Source organism: Rutidosis leptorrhynchoides, chromosome 3 (assembly GCF_046630445.1).
Source record: "Rutidosis leptorrhynchoides isolate AG116_Rl617_1_P2 chromosome 3, CSIRO_AGI_Rlap_v1, whole genome shotgun sequence".
Classification (NCBI taxonomy): Eukaryota; Viridiplantae; Streptophyta; class Magnoliopsida; order Asterales; family Asteraceae; genus Rutidosis; species Rutidosis leptorrhynchoides.
In genome coordinates, this window is record NC_092335.1 from 142346382 (window position 1) to 142370451 (window position 24070).

The 24070-nt window shown below is 34.5% G+C and overlaps 1 non-coding gene across 1 annotated transcript; it reads right to left on the minus strand.

The window, feature by feature from the left end:
- Nucleotides 1–3238: 3238 nt before the first annotated feature.
- On the minus strand, nucleotides 3239–3345 carry LOC139903280 (small nucleolar RNA R71). The gene has a single exon (XR_011778111.1). It is a non-coding gene; the product is annotated as a small nucleolar RNA R71 (small nucleolar RNA).
- Between the last annotated feature and the right edge of the window lie 20725 nt (nucleotides 3346–24070).

A 24070-nucleotide genomic window follows, 5' to 3' on the forward strand; every position in this document is an offset into this window, starting at 1 on the left:
GAGTGGGAGGCTGTGTTATCAATAATTTTGTAAGCTTCAGTTGTGGTTTTCTTCATAATGGAACCACCAGCTGTTATGTCGATGTCTTTTCGTGTAGCAACGTTGACACCTTGGTAGAATATTTGTACTATTTGATAAGTGTCTAAACCGTGTTGAGGACATCCTCTCAACAACTTTCCAAATCTTGTCCACGCCTCATATAGAGTTTCATTTGACTTTTGTGTGAACGTAACAATTTCTTCTTGAAGTCTCACGGCTTTAGATGCCGGAAAGAATCTTTTAAGAAATTTCTCAACTAAAACATCCCATGTGTCAATCGCCCCTTCAGGTAACTATTCTAACCAATCTTTGGCTTCTCCTTTTAAAGTCCAGGGAAACAACATGAGATAGATCTGTTCATCCTCAACTTCTCGGATTTTGAATAGTGTACCGATCTTATTAAACGTACGAAGATGTTCGTTTGGATCTTCCTTCGGTGCACCACTATATTGGCACTGATTAGTTACCATGTGTAGGATTTGTCCTTTGATTTCATAATCTGGCGCATTAATGTCTGGCTTAATAATGGCGTGACCTTGGCCCGTGCGTGTGGCTCTCATTCGGTCTTCCATACTTAGAGGTTCCAGATTTTCCATAATTGAATTTGTTGAAAACGAATCACTAGAAGATTCTGATTTAATGGTTTGTGGTTCAGGAGGAATGATTAGTGGTTCTGGATCTTGGAATTGTCCCTGAATATTCTCCGGATTCTCAATTGTGAGGTCGGGTTCAAAAGATGGATTATCGAAAATTTGAGTTGGAGTTCTTGGTCGACTAGATGATGATTCTAAAGAAAAATCAACGACGACAATATTTGCTAGATGTCTTGATCGAGTTATAGGTGGTGAACGTATGAAAGGTGGTGAACGTTTTACTCGGTGAATTCACTGGATAATTAATAAAACTTGTGTCATATTTTGTAATATTTCCTAGTAAAAATAATACTATTTCGTACCCTCACGCTACATCATCAAGTTTTTGGCGCCGCTACCCCTATTGGGATATACCTAAACCTTGCTACAACACTATAGGCATTGTACCTAATCGTAGAGTAGTGTAGTTTTTAGTAAGTCCGGTTCGTTCCACAGGGAGCTAGTGATTACGTACTATATTTTTATAAAACTATATTTATATAAATATATATATATAAGTAGTAATATTATTATAAAAGGGGGGTTTTTACCGTTTAATGACCGGTTTGTCGATTTTATATTTTTAAGCGTAAAGATAAATGACAATAATTAAAGTGCGTAAAATAAATAAATGACGATAAATAAAATAACAATAAATAAAATTGCGATAGAATATGAAATAAAAGGATTATGCTTATTTAAACTTTCGTAATCATGATGTTTGACGTTTTGATTTTAATTAATTGTTACTCGGGTTAATTGTCCTTTGTCCTGGTTTATTTGATACCTATCTGGTTTTTGTCCATAATAGTCCATCGGTCATAAATATAAAGTGTGAGTGTCCTCGTCAAATTACCCTTATACCCGAAGTCAAATATTCCAACTAATTAAGGATTTAAACTGTGACACAGTTATCACTTCTGTCAACAATTACACCAGTTATCACTGTATGTAATCCACCCCTGTTTTGATTAGATATGAATATTAATTTACCCACTTGATCAGTTTGAATAATCAATTACCCAACCCGAATAATTAATTAAATGATTATAATAGATTCCATATGAACGTCACTAAATAGGACAACCATAATCATTATTAATTATTAGGATAATTAATTTGAAGATAGGTTCGACAGACTCCAATGAGTTGTCACTCAATTAGACAATACCCCCATCTATTAATAGTAAATAGTCCAATTTCCACAAGTGTCGATCTTTTGCCCAAACCTTAATTATGGTACAAAGTTCAATAACCCCGTCTTAATATTTTAGCCCAACATCACGATTACTTCGGCTCAAATAAGCATAATAATAACTTTGTTACGAGACATTAAATTAAAAAGGAAGAACATAGCTTACAGTGATGATTAATCGCGTAGCGTTGCACGGACAGAATTTCGACTTAAAACCCGTAAAATATTTCTTACAATAACCCAACTAAACCATAACTTTATTATTAAAATTAACTTATATTAAAATTATAATATAAATATATATTACATATTACAGAAGAGAGAAAGAAATATGAAGAAAGGTGTACATAAATCGATCAAATGAATTGCCTTTTATAGGCAAATATTGAATTGAAATTTTCACTTATGACCCCTTAACTATGCTCAATTAACAACTTTTTATTATTTATTATTATTCTTATTATGAATTATTTAAATATTATATTATATTCTTGTGCATAGTTGACTTGTACTTTCAACTTCGTTGCGTCGAGCGTTGATAGTTGGCTCGGGTACCGGTTCCGGATTTTCGAACGTCCTTTCGTATAATTTAATATCTTGTACTTTGCGTTTTGTAACTTGTACTCTTGTCATTTTTAGACGTTTCTCATCAATAAATTGAACCTTTTGAATTGTATCTTGTACATTTGAGCTTTTTGGACGTTTGTGTCTTCAAATCTTCGTTTTCGCCTTTTGTCTTCGCACTTATTTATTTAAACAATTACAATGAAAATATAATACAATTACATATGAAAACCCATTATTTAGAAGGGATATTGCTATGAAATATATGTTCCTTTTTAGCCTTATCAAGGATATTCAGGGACAATTTAGAGATCCTGAACCATTAATCTTTCCTCCGGAACCACCAATCATTCAAACGGAGATTGTCGAGGAACAACCCATTAAATCAGAATCCTATAGTGATTCAGATTCAACAAATTCAATCATGGAAAATCTAGAACATCTAAGTACGGAAGACCGAATGCGAGCTAAACGCACTGGTCAAGGTCACGCAATTACTCAACCAGACATTAATGCGCCAGATTATGAAATCAAAGGACAAATCCTACACATGGTAACTAATCAATGCCAATTTAGTGGTGCGCCGAAGGAAGATCCAAATGAACATCTTCGTACATTTAATAGGATCTGCACTCTATTTAAAATAAGAGAAGTGGAGGATGAACAGATATATCTCATGTTATTTCCCTGGACTTTAAAGGGAGAAGCTAAAGATTGGTTAGAATCATTACCTGAAGGGGCGATTGATACATGGGACGTTTTAGTTGAAAATTTTCTTAAACAATTCTTTCCGGCATCTAAAGCTGTGAGACTTCAAGGAGAAATTGTTACTTTCACACAGAAGCCAAATGAAACTCTATATGAAGCGTGGACAAGATTTGGAAAGTTATTAAGAGGATGTCCGCAACATGGTTTAGACACTTGTCAAATAGTACAAATATTCTACCAAGGATGCGACATCACTACAAGGAAAGACATCGATATAGCAGCTGGTGGTTCCATTATGAAGAAAACCGCAACTGACGCTTACAAAATTATTGATAATACTGCTTCCCACTCACATGAGTGGCACCAAGAAAAAGATATCATTAGATCATCTAAAGCAGCTAGAGCCGATTCTAGCCATGACTTTGATTCCATTTCCGCAAAAATAGATGCTGTCGAGAGACGAATGGAAAAGATGACTAAAGATATTCATTCAATACGAATTAGTTGTGAGCAGTGTGGAGGACCACATTTAACAAAAGATTGTCTCAATATTGAACTAACAATGGAACAAAGAGAGAATGTTTCATACATAAACCAAAGGCCTGGAAATAATTATCAGAATAATTATCAACCGCCAAGACCGATCTACAATCAAAATCAGAACTATAACCAAAATATTCCATACAACAACCAACAAGGTCCTAGCAATCAACAAGTATCCAACAATACTTACAATCAGCAAAGACCTATTTTTCAAAATAAACCACCACAAACTGATGATAAAAAGCCAAATTTAGAAGACATGATGTCAAAGCTAGTTGAATCTCAAACTCAGTTTTTCACATCTCAGAAACAAATCAATGAACAAAATGCTCAAGCATTTAGAAATCAACAAGCTTCTATTCAAAATCTGGAACAAGAAGTAAGTAACCTAGCAAGGTTGATAGGTGAAAGAAAACCGGGAAGTCTACCTCGTGATACAAATGCTAACCCCCGGAATGAAAAAGCTAAAGCCATTACCACAAGAAGTGGTATTACACTTAAACCACCTGAAATGCCTATAATTTCTGATGACGCTATTCCTACTCCAAAAGAACCACAATTTGAACAAGATAAGGAAAAAGAACCGATAGTTGAAAAGGTTAATGAAGATAGCACAGTTAAGGCTAAACCTTATGTTAAACCATACCAACCACCACTTTCTTACCCGAGTAAAATGAGAAAAGAGAAACTTGAAGCCGAACAATCCAAATTCTTGAATATGTTTAAACAAATAAATGTCAATCTTCCTTTCATTGATGTGATTTCAGGAATGCCTAGTATGCTAAATTTCTGAAAGATCTAATCACGAATAGAAAGAAAATGGAAGAACTCTCGGCTGTTACTGTAGTGACCCGAACTTTTCCATGTTTATATATATTAATTGAGATTGATGTTTACATGATTAAATGTTTCCAACATGTTAAGCAATCAAACTTGTTACGACTTGATTAATTGAAATAGGTTTCATATAGACAATTGACCACCCAAGTTGACCGGTGATTCACGAACGTTAAAACTTGTAAAAAAACTATATGATGACATATATATGGTTATATATATAGTTAACATGATATTATGATAAGTAAACATATCATTAATTATATTAACAATAAACTACATATGTAAAAACAAGACTACTAACTTAATGATTTTGAAACGAGACATATATGTAACGTTTATCGTTGTAACGACATTTAATGTATATATATCATATTAAGAGATATTCGTACATCATAATATCATGATAATATAATAATTTAAAATCTATTTTGATATTATAAACATTGGGTTAACAACATTTAACAAGATCGTTAACCTAAAGGTTTCAAAACAACACTTACATGTAACGACTAACGATGACTTAACGACTCAGTTAAAATGTATATACATGTAGTGTTTTAATATGTATTTATACACTTTTGAAAGACTTCAATACACTTATCAAAATACTTCTACTTAACAAAAATGCTTACAATTACATTCTCGTTCAGTTTCATCAACAATTCTACTCGTATGCACCCGTATTCGTACTCGTACAATACACAGCTTTTAGATGTATGTACTATTGGTATATACACTCCAATGATCAGCTCTTAGCAGCCCATTTGACTCACCTAACACATGTGGGAACCATCATTTGGCAACTAGCATGAAATATCTCATAAGATTACAAAAATATGAGTAATCATTCATGACTTATTTACATGAAAACAAAATTACATATCCTTTATATCTAATCCATACACCAACGACCAAAAACACCTACAAACACTTTCATTCTTCAATTTTCTTCATCTAATTGAACTCTCTCAAGTTCTATCTTCAAGTTCTAAGTGTTCTTCATAAATTCCAAAAGTTCTAGTTTCATAAAATCAAGAATACTTTCAAGTTTGCTAGCTCACTTCCAATCTTGTAAGGTGATCATCCAACCTCAAGAAATCTTTGTTTCTTACAGTAGGTTATCATTCTAATACAAGGTAATAATCATATTCAAACTTTGGTTCAATTTCTATAACTATAACAATCTTATTTCAAGTGATGATCTTACTTGAACTTGTTTTCGTGTCATGATTTTGCTTCAAGAACTTCGAGCCATCCAAGGATCCATTGAAGCTAGATCCATTTTTCTCTTTTCCAGTAGGTTTATCCAAGGAACTTAAGGTAGTAATGATGTTCATAACATCATTCGATTCATACATATAAAGCTATCTTATTCGAAGGTTTAAACTTGTAATCACTAGAACATAGTTTAGTTAATTCTAAACTTGTTCGCAAACAAAAGTTAATCCTTCTAGCTTGACTTTTAAAATCAACTAAACACATGTTCTATATATATATGATATGCTAACTTAATGATTTAAAATCTGGAAACACGAAAAACACCGTAAAACCGGATTTACGCCGTCGTAGTAACACCGCGGGCTGTTTTGGGTTAGTTAATTAAAAACTATGATAAACTTTGATTTAAAAGTTGTTATTCTGAGAAAATGATTTTTATTATGAACATGAAACTATATCCAAAAATTATGGTTAAACTCAAAGTGGAAGTATGTTTTCTAAAATGGTCATCTAGACGTCGTTCTTTCGACTGAAATGACTACCTTTACAAAAACGACTTGTAACTTATTTTTCCGACTAGAAACCTATACTTTTTTTGTTTAGATTCATAAAATAGAGTTCAATATGAAAAAATAGCAATTTGATTCACTCAAAACGGATTTAAAATGAAGAAGTTATGGGTAAAACAAGATTGGATAATTTTTCTCATTTTAGCTACGTGAAAATTGGTAACAAATCTATTCCAACCATAACTTAATCAACTTGTATTATATATTATGTAATCTTGAGATACCATAGACACGTATACAATGTTTCGACCTATCATGTCGACACATCTATATATATTTCGGAACAACCATAGACACTCTATATGTGAATGTTGGAGTTAGCTATACAGGGTTGAGGTTGATTCCAAAATATATATAGTTTGAGTTGTGATCAATACTGAGATACGTATACACTGGGTCGTGGATTGATTCAAGATAATATTTATCGATTTATTTCTGTACATCTAACTGTGGACAACTAGTTGTAGGTTACTAACGAGGACAGCTGACTTAATAAACTTAAAACATCAAAATATATTAAAAGTGTTGTAAATATATTTTGAACATACTTTGATATATATGTATATATTGTTATAGGTTCGTGAATCAACCAGTGGCCAAGTCTTACTTCCCGACAAAGTAAAAATCTGTGAAAGTGAGTTATAGTCCCACTTTTAAAATCTAATATTTTTGGGATGAGAATACATGCAGGTTTTATAAATGATTTACAAAATAGACACAAGTACGTGAAACTACATTCTATGGTTGAATTATCGAAATCGAATATGCCCCTTTTTATTAAGTCTGGTAATCTAAGAATTAGGGAACAGACACCCTAATTGACGCGAATCCTAAAGATAGATCTATTGGGCCTAACAAACCCCATCCAAAGTACCGGATGCTTTAGTACTTCGAAATTTATATCATATCCGAAGGGTGTCCCGGAATGATGGGGATATTCTTATATATGCATCTTGTTATTGTCGGTTACCAGGTGTTCACCATATGAATGATTTTTATCTCTATGTATGGGATGTGTATTGAAATATGAAATCTTGTGGTCTATTGTTACGATTTGATATATATAGGTTAAACCTATAACTCACCAACATTTTTGTTGACGTTTTAAGCATGTTTATTCTCAGGTGATTATTAAGAGCTTCCGCTATCGCATACTTAAATAAGGACAAGATTTGGAGTCCATGCTTGTGTGATATTGTGTAAAAACTGCATTCAAGAAACTTATTTTGTTGTAACATATTTGTATTGTAAACCATTATGTAATGGTCGTGTGTAAACAGGATATTTTAGATTATCATTATTTGATAATCTACGTAAAGCTTTTTAAACCTTTATTGATGAAATAAAGGTTATGGTTTGTTTAAAAATGAATGCAGTCTTTGAAAAACGTCTCATATAGAGGTCAAAACCTCGCAACGAAATCAATTAATATGGAACGTTTTTAATCAATAAGAACGGGACATTTCAGTTGGTATCAGAGCGTTGGTCTTAGAGAACCAGAAAATTTGCATTAGTGTGTCTTATCGAGTTTGTTAGGATGCATTAGTGAGTCTGGACTTCGACCGTGTTTTCTTTAAAAATGATTGCTTAACATTTTTGTTGGAAACTATATATTTTTAACATATGAATATTATGTGATATATTAATCTCTTAACGTGTTTGATATTATGTGATAGATGTCTACCTCTAGAACAAGTCCCATTGACTCACCTAATAATAATGAAGAGTCAAATGTAAATTGGAATGATTTGTGGACTGATTCACAAGTTCCCGAAGAGGAACCGGAAGAAGAGTCGGAACCGGAAGAAGAATCGGAACCGGAAGAAGAATCGGAACCGGATGAAGAAATAGAACCGGTGGGGGAAATAATAAAACGGTTAAGTAAAAGAAAATCCTCAACCAACCGACCAAAGTTAATTATGGTCAATGGTGTTTCCGCCAAGGAAGCAAAATATTGGGAGGATTACCAATTCTCCGATGAATCGGATTTCGACGAGAATTCCGTTGATGTTATAGAAATTACCCCAACTAAATTTAAAAAGGCAAAAGAAAATAATAAGGGAAAGGGCATAAAAATAGAGAAATCTAATTCCAACCCCGATGAACTTTATATGTATCGTCAACTCCCGAAGTCCTTAAGTTGTAACAATGACCCGGGAACCTCTAAACCACCAGGTTTTTCTAAACCAATGTGGACAACGACGGCTCGTATTAGGGGAACATCATATATCCCTAGAAACTTGGCAAAACGAACCAAAACCGAAGAAGAAGAAACGAGCGAGTCGGAATAAGATAGTTGTATTCGTGTGGTGTAATATATGGAATATAGTGTTCTTATGCTTTATGATATATGTAAAAATTGCTTGTATTAATAAGTATTTTTTTTATGAATCTAACTCTTGTCTATTTTACAGTTTAAAAACACAAAATGGATAGACAACCCAATATTTTAAGAGACCTACCCGGAGACATGATTGATGAAATCTTGTCTAGAGTCGGCCAGAATTCTTCGGCACAACTATTTAAGGCGAGATCAGTTTGTAAGACATTCGATGAACGTTCCAAGAATGTCTTGGTTTATAAGAGACTTTCGTTTGAAAGATGGGGGATATCACATTGGGAAACCCATAAGTTACGATGTGTTTACTTTGACGCATATTTTGCGGGGAACCCAAATGCTATTTTACGCAACGGGTTAAGAAATTATTTTGACTCAATATATCCGAATATTGGACTTCGTGATTTAGAAAAAGCGGCTAACATGCAACATAAAGAAGCATGTTATGCTTACGGATTAGTAATGTTCGCTTCTCACCAAAGTGAGAACAAGAACTTCGGGCTACAACTATTAAACAAAACGTTTCCACAAGTGACGGAGTCGGTAATTGGGGTAAGAAATGAGGTTTTTAGATTATTACGGGACTGTTGGACATTACGTAACCCTCGTCCCTTTGATGACGTTACAACACGCTGTCTTATCAACGGCCATAACGGTTATGTTGCACAAGACCAAGGATGGGAAGTAGTCCTAGTAAAACCAGAATGCATGACTTGTTTTTGGACGTATGAATTACGTGTCTTTATTGCCTTTGCCGAACGACTTGTGTACTAGCTAGAATTGTCTTCACAACTATCTTGTATCAAAGTTATTGTGTGCTATATTTCATGCTTTATGTAAAATAAGCGGTATTGTAAGTTTGTAAAATATTGTATAAAAGTTTGAACGCGAAATATTATTACAATCAGTTTTTCATATAGAATTGTAGTAGTTGAATTGTATATTAGCTACTAAGTATGAACTTAACGGGTAGGTACTACCCGAATTTAAACTTATAAAACGCTAATATGAAGAAAAAGCTTTTATAAATGAGTTCATATTATGCTACGAAATACTATTAACTACTCTTAATATTCTGTATGATTAACTTGTTCCATTTAACTATTTTGAAGGAAATGGCACCGACTACTCGACACACCGTGAATATGAATGAAGAGGAATTCCGTACTTTTCTAGCTTCAAACATAGCCGCAGTACAGGCTGCGCTACATACCAACAATAACCTTGGATCTAGCAGTACAGGAAGTCGTGTAGGATGCACCTACAAAGAATTCACTGCCTGCAAACCTTTGGAATTTGATGGAACCGAAGGACCGATCGGATTGAAACGGTGGACCGAGAAGGTTGAATCGGTGTTTGCCATAAGTAAGTGTACTGAAGAGGACAAAGTGAAGTACGCTACGCATACCTTCACAGGTTCTGCGTTAACATGGTGGAATACCTATCTAGAGCAAGTGGGACAAGATGATGCGTACGCACTACCGTGGTCAGCATTCAAGCACTTGATGAACGAGAAGTACCGTCCCAGAACCGAGGTCAATAAGCTCAAGACAGAACTTAGAGGGTTACGAACCCAAGGATTTGATATTACCACGTACGAAAGACGATTCACAGAATTGTGCCTATTGTGTCCGGGAGCATTCGAAGATGAGGAAGAGAAGATCGACGCGTTTGTGAAAGGATTACCGGAAAGAATCCAAGAAGATATAAGTTCACACGAGCCCGCCTCCATACAACAGGCATGTAGAATGGCTCACAAACTAGTGAACCAGATTGAAGAAAGAATTAAAGAACAGACTGCTGAAGAGGCCAATGTGAAGCAAGTCAAAAGAAAGTGGGAGGAAAACGGTGATAAGAATCACCAATACAACAACAACAGCAATTACAACAATAATCGCAACAATTATCCCAACAATCGCAACATCAATCGCAACTACAACAAACGGCCCAACAACAACAACAACAACAACAACAACAACTACAACAATCATCCCAACAACAATAATAACCGCAACAACAACAACAATCAGAAGCAGCTATGCCAAAGGTGTGAAAAGAATCACTCGGGGTTCTGCACCAAATTTTGCAACAAGTGTAAAAGAAATGGTCATAGCGCGGCGAAGTGTGAGGTCTACGGACCAGGGGTTAATAGAACGAAAGGAACAAATGGTGTCGGAACGAGTAATGGTGGAGCAAGTAGTGTCGGAGCAAGTTATGCCAATGTAGTTTGTTATAAATATGGAAAACCAGGCCACATTATTAGAAATTGCCCGAACCAGGAGAACACGAATGGACAAGGCCGTGGAAGAGTTTTCAATATTAATGCGGTAGAGGCACAGGAAGACCCGGAGCTTGTTACGGGTACGTTTCTTATTGACAATAAATCTGCTTACATTTTATTTGATTCGGGTGCGGATAGAAGCTATATGAGTAGACATTTTTGTGCTAAATTAAGTTGTCCATTGACGCCTTTAGATAGTAAATTTTTACTCGAATTAGCAAATGGTAAATTAATTTCAGCAGATAATATATGTCGGAATCGAGAAATTAAACTGGTTAGCGAAACATTTAAGATTGATTTGATACCAGTAGAGTTAGGGAGTTTTGATGTGATAATCGGTATGGACTGGTTGAAAGAAGTGAAAGCGGAGATCATTTGTTACAAAAATGCAATTCGCATTATACGAGAAAAAGGAAAACCCTTAATGGTGTACGGAGAAAAGGGCAACACGAAGCTACATCTTATTAGTAATTTGAAGGCACAAAAACTAATAAGAAAAGGTTGCTATGGTGTTCTAGCACACGTCGAGAAAGTACAAACTGAAGAAAAGAGCATCAATGATGTTCTCATTGCAAAAGAATTTCCCGATGTATTTCCGAAAGAATTACCGGGATTACCCCCACATCGATCCGTTGAATTTCAAATAGATCTTGTACCAGGAGCTGCACCAATAGCTCGTGCTCCTTACAGACTTGCACCCAGCGAGATGAAAGAACTGCAAAGCCAATTACAAGAACTTTTAGAGCGTGGTTTCATTCGACCAAGCACATCACCGTGGGGAGCTCCTGTTTTGTTTGTCAAGAAGAAAGATGGTACATTCAGGTTGTGTATCGACTACCGAGAGTTGAACAAACTTACCATCAAGAACCGCTACCCACTACCGAGAATCGACGACTTATTTGATCAACTACAAGGCTCGTCTGTTTATTCAAAGATTGACTTACGTTCCGGGTATCATCAAATGCGGGTGAAAGAAGATGATATTCCAAAGACTGCTTTCAGAACACGTTACGGTCATTACGAGTTTATGGTCATGCCGTTTGGTTTAACTAATGCACCAGCTGTGTTCATGGACCTTATGAACCGAGTGTGTGGACCATACCTTGACAAGTTTGTCATTGTTTTCATTGATGACATACTTATTTACTCAAAGAATGACCAAGAACACGGTGAACATTTGAGAAAGGTGTTAGAAGTATTGAGGAAGGAAGAATTGTACGCTAAGTTTTCAAAGTGTGCATTTTGGTTGGAAGAAGTTCAATTCCTCGGTCACATAGTGAACAAAGAAGGTATTAAGGTGGATCCGGTAAAGATAGAAACTGTTGAAAAGTGGGAAACCCCGAAAACTCCGAAACACATACGCCAGTTTTTAGGACTAGCTGGTTACTACAGAAGGTTCATCCAAGACTTTTCCAGAATATCAAAACCCTTGACTGCATTAACGCATAAAGGGAAGAAATTTGAATGGAATGATGAACAAGAGAAAGCGTTTCAGTTATTGAAGAAAAAGCTAACTACGGCACCTATATTGTCATTGCCTGAAGGGAATGATGATTTTGTGATTTATTGTGATGCATCAAAGCAAGGTCTCGGTTGTGTATTAATGCAACGAACGAAGGTGATTGCTTATGCGTCTAGACAATTGAAGATTCACGAACAAAATTATACGACGCATGATTTGGAATTAGGCGCGGTTGTTTTTGCATTAAAGACTTGGAGGCACTACTTATATGGGGTCAAAAGTATTATATATACCGACCACAAAAGTCTTCAACACATATTTAATCAGAAACAACTGAATATGAGGCAGCGTAGGTGGATTGAATTATTGAATGATTACGACTTTGAGATTCGTTACCACCCGGGGAAGGCAAATGTGGTAGCCGATGCCTTGAGCAGGAAGGACAGAGAACCCATTCGAGTAAAATCTATGAATATAATGATTCATAATAACATTACTACTCAAATAAAGGAGGCGCAACAAGGAGTTTTAAAAGAGGGAAATTTAAAGGATGAAATACCCAAAGGATCGGAGAAGCATCTTAATATTCGGGAAGACGGAACCCGGTATAGGGCTGAAAGGATTTGGGTACCAAAATTTGGAGATATGAGAGAAATGGTACTTAGAGAAGCTCATAAAACCAGATACTCAATACATCCTGGAACGGGGAAGATGTACAAGGATCTCAAGAAACATTTTTGGTGGCCGGGTATGAAAGCCGATGTTGCTAAATACGTAGGAGAATGTTTGACGTGTTCTAAGGTCAAAGCTGAGCATCAGAAACCATCAGGTCTACTTCAACAACCCGAAATCCCGGAATGGAAATGGGAAAACATTACCATGGATTTCATCACTAAATTGCCAAGGACTGCAAGTGGTTTTGATACTATTTGGGTAATAGTTGATCGTCTCACCAAATCAGCACACTTCCTACCAATAAGAGAAGATGACAAGATGGAGAAGTTAGCACGACTGTATTTGAAGGAAGTCGTCTCCAGACATGGAATACCAATCTCTATTATCTCTGATAGGGATGGCAGATTTATTTCAAGATTCTGGCAGACATTACAGCAAGCATTAGGAACTCGTCTAGACATGAGTACTGCCTATCATCCACAAACTGATGGGCAGAGCGAAAGGACGATACAAACGCTTGAAGACATGCTACGAGCATGTGTTATTGATTTCGGAAACAGTTGGGATCGACATCTACCGTTAGCAGAATTTTCTTACAACAACAGCTACCATTCAAGCATTGAGATGGCGCCGTTTGAAGCACTTTATGGTAGAAAGTGCAGGTCTCCGATTTGTTGGAGTGAGGTGGGGGATAGACAGATTACGGGTCCGGAGATTATACAAGAAACTACCGAGAAGATCATCCAAATTCAACAACGGTTGAAAACCGCCCAAAGTCGACAAAAGAGCTACGCTGACATTAAAAGAAAAGATATAGAATTTGAAATTGGAGAGATGGTCATGCTTAAAGTTTCACCTTGGAAAGGCGTTGTTCGATTTGGTAAACGAGGGAAATTAAATCCAAGGTATATTGGACCATTCAAGATTATTGATCGTGTCGGACCAGTAGCTTACCGACTTGAGTTACCTCAACAACTCGCGGCTGTACATAACACTTTCCACGTCTCGAATTTGAAGAAATGTTTTGCTAAAGAAGATCTCACTATTCCGTTAGATGAAATCCAAATCAACGAAAAACTCCAATTCATCGAAGAACCCGTCGAAATAATGGATCGTGAGGTTAAAAGACTTAAGCAAAACAAGATACCAATTGTTAAGGTTCGATGGAATGCTCGTAGAGGACCCGAGTTCACCTGGGAGCATGAAGATCAGATGAAGAAGAAATACCCGCATCTATTTCCAGAAGATTCGTCAACACCTTCAACAGCTTAAAATTTCGGGACGAAATTTATTTAACGGGTAGGTACTGTAGTGACCCGAACTTTTCCATGTTTATATATATTAATTGAGATTGATGTTTACATGATTAAATGTTTCCAACATGTTAAGCAATCAAACTTGTTAAGACTTGATTAATTGAAATAGGTTTCATATAGACAATTGACCACCCAAGTTGACCGGTGATTCACGAACGTTAAAACTTGTAAAAAAACTATATGATGACATATATATGGTTATATATATAGTTAACATGATATTATGATAAGTAAACATATCATTAATTATATTAACAATAAACTACATATGTAAAAACAAGACTACTAACTTAATGATTTTGAAACGAGACATATATGTAACGTTTATCGTTGTAACGACATTTAATGTATATATATCATATTAAGAGATATTCGTACATCATAATATCATGATAATATAATAATTTAAAATCTCTTTTGATATTATAAACATTGGGTTAACAACATTTAACAAGATCGTTAACCTAAAGGTTTCAAAACAACACTTACATGTAACGACTAACGATGACTTAACGACTCAGTTAAAATGTATATACATGTAGTGTTTTAATATGTATTTATACACTTTTGAAAGACTTCAATACACTTATCAAAATACTTCTACTTAACAAAAATGCTTACAATTACATTCTCGTTCAGTTTCATCAACAATTCTACTCGTATGCACCCGTATTCGTACTCGTACAATACACAGCTTTTAGATGTATGTACTATTGGTATATACACTCCAATGATCAGCTCTTAGCAGCCCATGTGAGTCACCTAACACATGTGGGAACCATCATTTAGCAACTAGCATGAAATATCTCATAAGATTACAAAAATATGAGTAATCATTCATGACTTATTTACATGAAAACAAAATTACATATCCTTTATATCTAATCCATACACCAACGACCAAAAACACCTACAAACACTTTCATTCTTCAATTTTCTTCATCTAATTGAACTCTCTCAAGTTCTATCTTCAAGTTCTAAGTGTTCTTCATAAATTCCAAAAGTTCTAGTTTCATAAAATCAAGAATACTTTCAAGTTTGCTAGCTCACTTCCAATCTTGTAAGGTGATCATCCAACCTCAAGAAATCTTTGTTTCTTACAGTAGGTTATCATTCTAATACAAGGTAATAATCATATTCAAACTTTGGTTCAATTTCTATAACTATAACAATCTTATTTCAAGTGATGATCTTACTTGAACTTGTTTTCGTGTCATGATTTTGCTTCAAGAACTTCGAGCCATCCAAGGATCCATTGAAGCTAGATCCATTTTTCTCTTTTCCAGTAGGTTTATCCAAGGAACTTAAGGTAGTAATGATGTTCATAACATCATTCGATTCATACATATAAAGCTATCTTATTCGAAGGTTTAAACTTGTAATCACTAGAACATAGTTTAGTTAATTCTAAACTTGTTCGCAAACAAAAGTTAATCCTTCTAGCTTGACTTTTAAAATCAACTAAACACATGTTCTATATCTATATGATATGCTAACTTAATGATTTAAAATCTGGAAACACGAAAAACACCGTAAAACCGGATTTACGCCGTCGTAGTAACACCGCGGGCTGTTTTGGGTTAGTTAATTAAAAACTATGATAAACTTTGATTTAAAAGTTGTTATTCTGAGAAAATGATTTTTATTATGAACATGAAACTATATCCAAAAATTATGGTTAAACTCAAAGTGGAAGTATGTTTTCTAAAATGGTCATCTAGACGTCGTTCTTTCGACTGAAATGACTACCTTTACAAAAACGACTTGTAACTTATTTTTCCGACTAGAAACCTATACTTTTTTTGTTTAGATTCATAAAATAGAGTTCAATATGAAACCATAGCAATTTGATTCACTCAAAACGGATTTAAAATGAAGAAGTTATGGGTAAAACAAGATTGGATAATTTTTCTCATTTTAGCTACGTGAAAATTGGTAACAAATCTATTCCAACCATAACTTAATCAACTTGTATTATATATTATGTAATCTTGAGATACCATAGACACGTATACAATGTTTCGACCTATCATGTCGACACATCTATATATATTTCGGAACAACCATAGACACTCTATATGTGAATGTTGGAGTTAGCTATACAGGGTTGAGGTTGATTCCAAAATATATATAGTTTGAGTTGTGATCAATACTGAGATACGTATACACTGGGTCGTGGATTGATTCAAGATAATATTTATCGATTTATTTCTGTACATCTAACTGTGGACAACTAGTTGTAGGTTACTAACGAGGACAGCTGACTTAATAAACTTAAAACATCAAAATATATTAAAAGTGTTGTAAATATATTTTGAACATACTTTGATATATATGTATATATTGTTATAGGTTCGTGAATCAACCAGTGGCCAAGTCTTACTTCCCGACGAAGTAAAAATCTGTGAAAGTGAGTTATAGTCCCACTTTTAAAATCTAATATTTTTGGGATGAGAATACATGCAGGTTTTATAAATGATTTACAAAATAGACACAAGTACGTGAAACTACATTCTATGGTTGAATTATCGAAATCGAATATGCCCCTTTTTATTAAGTCTGGTAATCTAAGAATTAGGGAACAGACACCCTAATTGATGCGAATCCTAAAGATAGATCTATTGGGCCTAACAAACCCCATCCAAAGTACCGGATGTTTTAGTACTTCGAAATTTATATCATATCCGAAGGGTGTCCCGGAATGATGGGGATATTCTTATATATGCATCTTGTTATTGTCGGTTACCAGGTGTTCACCATATGAATGATTTTTATCTCTATGTATGGGATGTGTATTGAAATATGAAATCTTGTGGTCTATTGTTACGATTTGATATATATAGGTTAAACCTATAACTCACCAACATTTTTGTTGACGTTTTAAGCATGTTTATTCTCAGGTGATTATTAAGAGCTTCCGCTGTCGCATACTTAAATAAGGACAAGATTTGGAGTCCATGCTTGTGTGATATTGTGTAAAAACTGCATTCAAGAAACTTATTTTGTTGTAACATATTTGTATTGTAAACCATTATGTAATGGTCGTGTGTAAACATGATATTTTAGATTATCATTATTTGATAATCTACGTAAAGCTTTTTAAACCTTTATTGATGAAATAAAGGTTATGGTTTGTTTAAAAATGAATGCAGTCTTTGAAAAACGTCTCATATAGAGGTCAAAACCTCGCAACGAAATCAATTAATATGGAACGTTTTTAATCAATAAGAACGGGACATTTCAGTTACAATGAATGCTATTTGTTCTGCAGTACTGTTGAATAAGATACCAGAAAAACTTTCAGATCCAGGAAGTTTTACAATTCCATGTTTTCTGGGTAGTCTTAGTTCAATAGAAGCATTGGAAGACTTAGGTGCTAGTATAAATCTAATGCCGTATTCACTATACGTTAAAATAGACCTTGGAGAATTGAAACTAACACGAATAAGCATACAACTAGCCGATCGATCAGTAAAATATCCTAGAGGGATAATGGAAAACATGCTAGTTAAAGTTGGTACTTTAGTATTTCCAGTAGATTTTGTTATTCTGGACATGGAAGAAGATTCTCGAGTTCCTCTCATATTAGGAAGACCATTCTTAAACACGGCTAAAGCAATAATAGACGTGTTTGGTAAGAAAATGACCCTAAGTATAGAGGACGAGAGTGTTACCTTTTCAGTTGATAGAGCCATGCAACAACCGCAATCTGCAGATGATACATGTTATTATATTCAAACTATAGATTCACATGCAGAATTGTTAGAAGAATTTCCAGAATTACAAGGAACATGAGAATGTTCGTTAGGAGAAGGAACTGAACCAATTGATGAAACTGAAATGTTAGCTACACTTATGGCTAATGGATATGAACCAACAACAGAAGAAATTCAAATGCTAAAAGAAGAAGACAGATATCGATATAAATCATTGATAGAAGAACCACCGACATTAGAGTTAAAGCCACTTCTAAACCATTTGGAATATGCTTATTTACATGGTGAATCTGAATTACCTGTAATAATATCGTCTTCTCTTACTGAAAATGAAAAATCTCAACTCATTTCTGTGCTAAAAGCTCATAAACCAGCTATTGCATGGAAGATTCATGACATTAAAGGAATAAGTCCTTCGTATTGTACACGTAAAATCCTTATGGAAGAAGGTCATTGATGTTATGCGAGGTGTACTAGGAAATAGTATTATTTTTACAACGAAATACTATTAAATACGATACAATTTTACACAAGATATTTATTTATTTATAGAATGGATATACCTAAACCTTGCTACAACACTTATAGGCAGTGTACCTAATCATACAGTAGTGTAGTTTTTAGTAAGTCCGGTTCGTTCCACAGGGATCTTTTAAACAAGCTTAACGCTATATTAGTTTTAACTTATAATTGTAAAAATACAAAAATATATATAAGTAGTACTATTTTTATAAAAGGGGTTTTTACCGTTTAATGACCGGTTTGTCGATTTTAAAACTTTAGTTGCAGTTAAAACCTAATGTAAAATATTAAAAATAAATATAACTTAATTTAAAGCGTAAAGTAAATAACGATAATGAAATTGCGATAAATAAAAGTGCGATAATTAAAAAGTACGGTAATTAAAAGTTCAATTAAATAAAATGACAGTAAATAAAAGTGCGATAATTAAAAGTGCAATTAAATATGAAATATATAAATTATGCTTATTTAAACTTCTGTAATCATGATGTTTGACGTGTTGTTTTTAGTTTATTCCCATGGGTTAATTCTCCTTTGTCCTGGATTATTCGATATGTCCATACGGATTTTTCCATAATAGTCCATCAGTCATAATCATAAAGTGCGAAAGTCTTCGTCAAATTATTCTTATTCCCGAAGTCAAATATTCCAACTAATTGGGGATTCGAATTGTAACAAGGTCTTAATACTTTGTTTAATGAATACACCAGGTTATCGACTGCGTGTAAACCAAGGTTTTACTACTTTGTTAACAATTACACCAATTACCCTTGAATGTAATCCACCCCTGTTTCAACAAGTCTATTAACTATTAATCCAGTTCCGTGTCCGGTAAAATGAACAATTATTGGTATTTATAGATATCCCGCCCACCGTGTCCAGTCAAGCGTATGTGGTTATATATAAATACGTCAAATTATAAGTCTATATATTAAATTAACGAGGTATCATTTAGTTAATATAAAGCCCATTAATAGCCCATAGTCTAACTTCCACAAGTGTCGTTCTTTTGTCCAAACCCCAATTATGGTACAAAGCCCAATTACCCAATTTTAATATTTAGCCCAACATCATGATTACTTTGACATTAAATAAGCATAATAATAACTTAGCTACGAGACATTAATTTAAAAATAACATTAACCATAACTTACAGTGATTAAAAATAGCGTAGCGTTACACGGACAGAATTTCGACTTACACCCTCACAACATTCGCTAACATACCCTTATTATTAGAATTTAAAATTAAAATTAAAATTATAATATAATATATATATATATATATATATATATATATATATATATATATATATATATATATATATATATATATATATATGGATGGATATATGATTAAAACTGAGCCAAAACACGCGAATTTATAGCATGTGGCCTGCTACCTACTGCCATGCGATCGCATGGCCCCTTTTTCCAGCTCACAAGACTTTGTTTCTTTGCTTACCGGCGGTTTATAATAATATATATAATATATAAATAATTTTAAGAATTATTTAAATATTATATTATATTCGTGTGCATAGTTGACTTGTAATTTTTAGTCCGTTGCGTCGAGCGTTGAGAGTTGACTTTGGTCCTGGTTCCGGATTTTTGAACGTCCTTGCGTACAATTTAATATCTTGTATTTTGCGTTTCGCATCTTGTACTCTTGTAATTTTGAGACGTTTCTTATCAATAATTGGAACCACTTTGATTGTACCTTGTACTTTTGAGCTTTTTGGTAGTTTGCGTCTTCAAATCGTCGAGTCTGTCTTTTGTCTTCACCTTTTATTATTTAAACGAATATTACTTGTAAATAGAACAATTGCAACTAAAAGCTTGTCTTTCTTGAGGGATAATGCTATGAAATATATGTTCAATTTTAACATTATCAAATATTCCCACACTTGAGCGTTGCTTGTCCTCAAGCAATATAGTCTTGAAATAAAAATACTAGAATCACTTCTTTATTCTTCACACTTTGTACATCAGTGATTTCTATACGGCGGTATAAACAATGGTAGTAACGTTGTGGTTTACAGTCCCACATGACTATAAAAATTTAGATCCTTTAAGGAAATTGGATCTTTATGAAAACATTTGATCTTTTGAAAATTAAATCTAGCTTTTACCTTAGATAAGTTTTTAGGAATAACCCTTCACCGGTGTTTGCAAATTGTTTTTGTGGGTTTGGTGGGTTTCAGATTTGAAAATTTTGGCTCAAAACTTGCGGTTTTGTGTCACCCACTTGCTAACCTTGTATTTGGAAAGCAACACGTCCAGTATACTTGCTCCGTATATTACCTTTCGGTAAACTACCGTCCGGTTGTAAAGGAAAGCGTTGAACAAGCAACTGCTAAGGCAATGTCCCCTGATATGCTTTTAATTATGGTCTATAACGTGTCGGATACAATTACTATCCTTGGTAGGAGAAATAGTAAAGCTCACCCTTATAATTTTTCAGTCTGGCACAAGGTCCTGTTTTCGACCATACTATGCAACCACCATTCTTACGGTTGACACCCGATTTGGTTCAGATGACCTAATGAATTCCAGATGAATTCCTAGAATTTTACGTTCAATGGTAATGAACGCATTGAAAATGGGTTTTTAGAAAACAAATCGGTTTGTAATTTTTATCAAAATATTTTCTCGTTCAAGCTCGAGTTTAAATATCATCGAATTCCATGAGTTTGTAATTCTCAATCTTTAAAAGTCAATCTCAAAGATTGAGTAATATCAGTCTTAAAAGCTGATTTTTGATCTTTAAGGAGATTATCCTTTTCTGGAGATCTGGTTCATTAGTCTTATCCACCTAATTTGCACGGCGTCCTCCCCATTTTACGAGACAGGTCCTCTCATGGTTAGGATAAGTCTAACCACTTGGCGACCCTGTTTGATGCTGAGATCCGTGGATTTCCTGCTGATTTTAGTGATGACTTTTCTAGATTTTTCGTCAACCTACAGCTGGTCTGGACGACAACTTCATGACCTAAATCAAGAAGCGCGTTTCTTTTTTGGAAGACTTTACTTCCTTTTATTGATGGAATTGATTCATCGTGTAGATCCATCTTTCTTTCAAATATATTACAGTAAATTGGGTAAAACTGTTTAGATTAGTCCAAAGCAAAAGTATCTTCAGTTATTTGTACAAAAATATGTGATATATGTTTTAAATAACTTGGTAAATTTTCCCACACTTGGCTTTTATTTTCTTTTATTTGCCTTTTTATTGTCCTCTATTCCATTTTAAATGAATTCTAACATTTTAGACTGTTTCTCAATTTATGTCCTTTCTGAGGTAACAATAATTTCGGTGTTAACACCTAGTTTTAACGTTCATAAATATGTATAAACATGATTTTGAGTTCATTTAATTGAAAATTTTGAAAATTTTTACTAGAATTGGGTAGTCAGTATATAAGACTAGGGCTGTTCTTTATTATCAGAGAGCACTAGATTCTAATACAACTACTGCGTTACTAGTATTTCTAACGGTAACCAAGTGTTTAAATTAAAAAAATTTTAAAATCCGAAGGAATTTAACCTCTTCCCACACTTAAGATCTTGCAATGCCCTCATTTGCAAGAAATCAGTAATAATTAAATTATTGAGGGTGATTAGCGTAGAAAAATGATTAAATTTTACCAAAGTTTCCAAACATATTCGTGTTTGTTTGCTGAATGATAAATGGTGCACATCATTTGTTCATTCTGTCTTGTTGTTACATCACATTTGTTTTTCATTTTGTCGTCAAAAGTACTAGCTTTTGCTGAACTTAATGCCAGTCTTTGAAAATGCGCTGTTTTACTCTGTTGTGTACAATTGACAATATACATACATACAAATATAAACATGCATGGTAATTTGAAATGGGACTTAAAATCCCACTTTCAAATCAAATATGAAATATTAGTACAAAATAATAAAAATATTAAACAATACATTAATGTATCACAATATCATAAGTTTAAACATAAATAAACAGAAATAATAAAAAGATAAAAATCATAAAAAATTACCAACAGGAACTAAGTCAATCATGGATAGGGGTTCCAGTTCATGTCATCGTCCGGGTTCCATGGTTGGTGATAGGTGTACTGGTATGCCTGGTTAGGGTCGTAGAGATTAAATGGCGATCTCATCTCGGGCTGGTGTGGAGGATAGTAAGCGGGTCAGGTCGGAACGTAGTGATCCTGAGGTGACAGCCGGCTCATAATCTGACGCTGATGATAGTCCCATCTATCATGCTGTCGTTTCCTGGAATGCTCGTAATCATTCCGGGCTTGCCACTGCTCCATCCAACGAAATCTCTCCGCGTTTGTCATATCTACCTCATCTATATGCTGGTAGACGTTAGTCATAGCCTCCCGAATGACATCCCTAATGTCATCTGCTTCCTCCATCTCCTCATCTGAGCCTCTCTCTACCTGAGGATGACTACCTTCATAGGGTATTGCCTGGTTGCGTCTACTCTTTAATACCTTAGCACCCGGATAAACCCTCAATCCTAAAAGCTTAACCTGTTCCCTACATTCTAAAAGTGGACCCCCTTGGTCCTTATCTACACCTAAATACTCTCCAATGAGAGTAACATAAATACCTCCTCCAATTATCTCCCCTTCCTGCATTCCTTCAACCATCTTAGATAAATAAAAACCAACACAGTAGGGGATATTAACAAAGCCTCTTGGGTCTCGAATACACTTTAGGTAAAATAAATCATGTAAGGTCAATTTTTCCTTGTTGTGACCTCTCTGTGTAATCGAGTTAGCCAAAAATATATGAATTATACGAAGCTCGACTCTGTTAATATGTAAATAGGTATGTGTTCATGCCCGCCCAAAAACATTATAATCTGACATACGCCTCCAGACGGCGTTCGCATCAAAACTCCTATCTACCCTTTCACCACTATAAATCAAATTCATACAATCGGGTAGTAGTAATTCAGCGGGCGTATATATCTGCAAAGCCCTGGCCATGTCCAGCATGGACATCCTGTACATCCTACGGTCAAGTATAAATCTAAGAAAACTTCTATCATCTAATCTATCTACATCTACATTTAAAGCTATAGTACTCATGAGTTCAACACACCATTCCTTATATACAGGTCTATGAATGATGAATAGATGTTCCCAATCGGTAAAAGCAGTACTGACATACCTTTGAATCAGATGCTCCCTAACACGGTCAGCTAGTTGGACCCTTTCTAAAGGATCCCAATCAATTACCCTAGGCACCTCTACATCTTTCGTTACTAATTTGAATTTATTACTTTAATATACCGGGTAATCTCTCCAGCTTCTATCGAATCTCATATTAGGATGCAATGTATGTTCAGGAATCGTTGGGTATTCTACTGGCGGATGCATCGAAATTACTATGAATTCATTAACAAACTATAGCGGATCATAATAAGGTACATGTTGATCAGGCTGATGGTTGTT